The following is a 3,849-nucleotide window of genomic DNA, read 5'->3' on the forward strand; positions in this document are numbered from 1 at the left end:
GTTTTTTACTCCCGTAAAGAGTTACAGTCTTGGAAACTCACAGGGGCAGTTTGACTCTGTCCTATCGGTTTGCTGTGACCTGGCATCGATTCGACGTCAGGGGTTTGGTTTGGTTTGGTTTAGCACCATCTTCACCGCCACTTCGCTGTTGCTGCCACTGAGGGTTGAGACTGCCTTCCAACGCAGGGGAGGTCATTTTCCAGCACAACCTCCGACAAAAAGTTGTCATCAAGAGAACGCTCATTGAGAGCAGAGTAAATCTTTCCATCAGCAGACTTCCCCACCTTTCTCCTGTGTTAGTCTAGGTAGGTTAGAGAAACAAATCCGTAGAGATTCTCACATGTGTATAAGAAAGAGGTTTATATACAAGAGCAATTGAATATTAAGAAAACATCCCAACCCAGTCCAGATCAAGTTTTTAAGTCTGATATTAACCCATATGTCTGTTATAAATCTATAAAGTCCTATTCAGACTCATGAAACACATGCAATGACATCAAATTCAGGAAGATCACAGGCCAGTGAGTGGGAAGTCCTGTGGATCCAGTGGCATTATAAGCATCTCAGCGCTGGCAGAGGTTTCCAAGTGGTTCCTTCAACCCCCAAACTCTGACTGCCTCAGAGTAGCTTCATTTGGCTTCTTCTCAGAAATGTTTCACATGGAATGAACCAAGAGAGAGAGTCTTCTGCCTCCAAGGAGGAAATACCGAAGTTCCCAGAATCCTCTGAAAAAAAAAAAAAAAAAGAGAACGCTCATTAGCTAATGTTCAGAAGTCGACTGCCAGCCCTTCCCTTCTAGTCTGTCTTGATCTGGGACCCAAACCCAAACCCATGCTGACTGAGAACCACTCTAGAGTCTGGAAGCTTGGCTGAGGCCTGGCCACCCTGGGCGACTTCGCTGGTGCTTGAAATCTTGGTGGCACAGTGTCTGGCTTCACAGCAACCCACACTGCCAGACGGGTGGGGAATATTGGTCCTCAAGGGACTGAGAGCAACTGACACAAGATCTGGGGCTGAGGGTACTTGGAGTCAGGCTGGCTATGGCTCAGCCGAGGACCCAGCCAATGGGAAACAGCTGGCTCAGATTTCTCTGTTCGCATAAAGAATATGTTTTTGAAGAAATTGCCTTTCTCAGTCACCTGGAAGCCAGAAAGGACTTATTTACCGCTCCCCCAATGCTCTGGTATCCGCATCTTTCCCTCTCCCAGGTCCGCGCCCTACCATCTCCCAGGCTTCCCAACTCTGTGCGTGTCTGCAGCGACTCCCTACTGTTTCCACAGTGTCGCAGACTGGTTTCTACTTAAGAAAATATTTAATATTCTGATCACAATCAAATCATTTGCCAGGAACAGTAAATCCAGAGGCTAATTGGTAGCTTCATCTGCGTGAAACATTTCAAGTCTCATCTCTCCGTGGTTTCTGCTGTTTAATTGTGTTGAGTAGTTCATTTTCCCACTTCTTTTTACAGGACCATTTATTTATTTATGTATGTATTGGGGGGAGGGGGGGTTTGCTAACCGTTTCCACGTGTCTTGGATTTTCATTGCTCTTCTCTCCCCCCCACAGGGAGATAGATGGCTGCTCATGAGCTTTTTAGATTTTATTAAAAGATCATCTTCTTGGGGGCTCTTACAACTCTTATAACAATCCATAGATCAATTGTATCAAGCATATTTGTACATATGTTGCCATCATTCTTTTCTTATAAAAAATCATTTTATTAGGGGCTCATACAACTCTTATCACATTCCATACATACCTGCCATCATTTTTTTCTAGATATTTACTTTCTATTCTCAGACCTTGGTTTCAACTCCTGTCCAAAGACCCCCCCCCCCGTGACCCCTTGATAAATTATAAAGGGTTATGATTTTCATATCTTAAACTGACTGCTGTCTCCCTTCCCCCGTGGTTTCTGTTGTTTGTCCCTGCTCATGAGCTTTTAACCTCCTGAGCCCTTAAAAAAAAAAGTTTACTGGCCCCTTACATAGTCATTCTTTAACCCCCACCTACCATTCCATGTACAACACCCGTGACAGAGATTACAAACACCCAAAAGCAGAGAGGGAGGAGGCGGGCAACACAGCCTGGTAGGGTAGGTGGTGGAACTGTCAGACACACATATATTTCATTTCTTTCTTGCTTGTTGCTCTCCCCCGCCCCCCTCCCGCCCCATAGCCCCACCTCTCGTCTCTGTTGTTTTTGTTAGGTGCTGCGCCCTCATAGCAACCACCTACGTACAGCCCCCTCTTCCTCCCCCTCTCCCCTAAAAGCCCAGTTGATAGACAAAAGATTTCCACTGCAGTACTGAGCTTCTGTTCCTCACTTGCTGCTGGCGAGGGGGGCAATAGAACGAAAACCCAGCCAATCCACTCCATCCGGCAAGTCCATCCGCCAACCAATAAACCAAGCCTGCTGGGACTCACTGGGATGCCGCGTGTTACAGCGCAGACCTGCCCCACAGGGTCGTCGGGACTGCAGTTTTCACTGGGGATCCCTGAGTGGAACAAACAAGGAAACCTACTACAAGTCAAAGGGTTGCTCGTTCAAGCCTACCCACAGGCGCCCTGGAAACCGCCTCCCAAAGGTCAGGGCCGTCAAAAACATCAGGAGCAGCTCTGCCCTGACGCACATGGTATAGCCGCGGGTCGGAATCCGTTCTGCACTGAATGAACACCAGCGATCTGTAAGAGAGCGCCTTGCAGAGGCCTCTGGATGGGTTAGAACGTGAGCTTGTAGGTTAGGAGACCAGCACACACCCCTGTGTCCCTCGGGGACCCAGGCATTCAGCAGGAATACTTAAAACACCCACAGGCTGGGCTCTGGCCGCAGCTCGCTTTCTCTCTCTCTCTCTCTCTCTCTCTCTCTCTCTCTCTCTCTCTCTCTCTCTCTCTCTCTCTCTCTCTCTCTCTCTCTCTTCCTCCTGTGTCTCCCCGGTATGGACATCTAGGCGGCGGTTAGGAGTGGTGATGAACGCCCCTTCCAGAGAGTGCCAGGCTCTTTGAATTGCCATTTTGATCTCATCGGTTTATTTTTCCAAATGGTTGAACATAGGCCTTTCTTGCAGTTAAGTTAAAATGAGTATAGAAACCGAGAATCTCCGGAGTGTAAAGTGCTCGGCGTAGGAATGAGGGGAGGCAAGACCATTTGAAGTGAGCATATTGTCCCACAATATCCCGTGTCTGTCCAGTTAGCACATACCTAAATCCTCGTCATTGCTGACATCTTGTTGGGAGGTGGCACAGTGGGTTACACATTGGGCTGCTAATCAAAAGGTCAGCAGTTTGAAACCACCAGCTGCCCCGAGGGAGAAGAGATGAGGCTTTCCATTCCCATAAGCATTACAGTCTCAGGAACCCGCAGAGACAGTTCTGCCCTGTCCTGTGGGGTCGCTAAGGGTTGAAACGCATTTGATGACAGTGAGCTTGGTTTTGGAAGGAACATCATCAGACATTCTGTGGACTTTCTAGTTCATTGCCTCATCTTCGCTTGTCCTCCCTCCCTCGGAACCTCCTAGGTCCATTCTCTTTGGTATGCACGCCTCTGTCTTGGTTTTCATCCTGATAGTAGTGGTCTCGGACAATATTTGTCCTTTTGAGATTTGCAACCTTCGCTCAGCATACTGTTCTCCAGGACACTCCATGTCACATGGTGTTTCGTGGTCTTATTTATGTGTCAGCAAGGCGAGTATTCCGCTGTGTGGCTGGAGTCAGCCCCAAACTCATTGCCATCAAGTTGTTTCTGACACAGTAGACCTGCTCGGTGGGTTTCTGAGACCGTAACTCTTTAAGGCAATAGAAAGCCTTCTCTTTCTCTGAGGAGCAGCTAGTGGTGTCGAACTGATGACCT

This window comes from Tenrec ecaudatus, chromosome 1 (assembly GCF_050624435.1).
Source record: "Tenrec ecaudatus isolate mTenEca1 chromosome 1, mTenEca1.hap1, whole genome shotgun sequence".
Taxonomy (NCBI): Eukaryota; Metazoa; Chordata; class Mammalia; order Afrosoricida; family Tenrecidae; genus Tenrec; species Tenrec ecaudatus.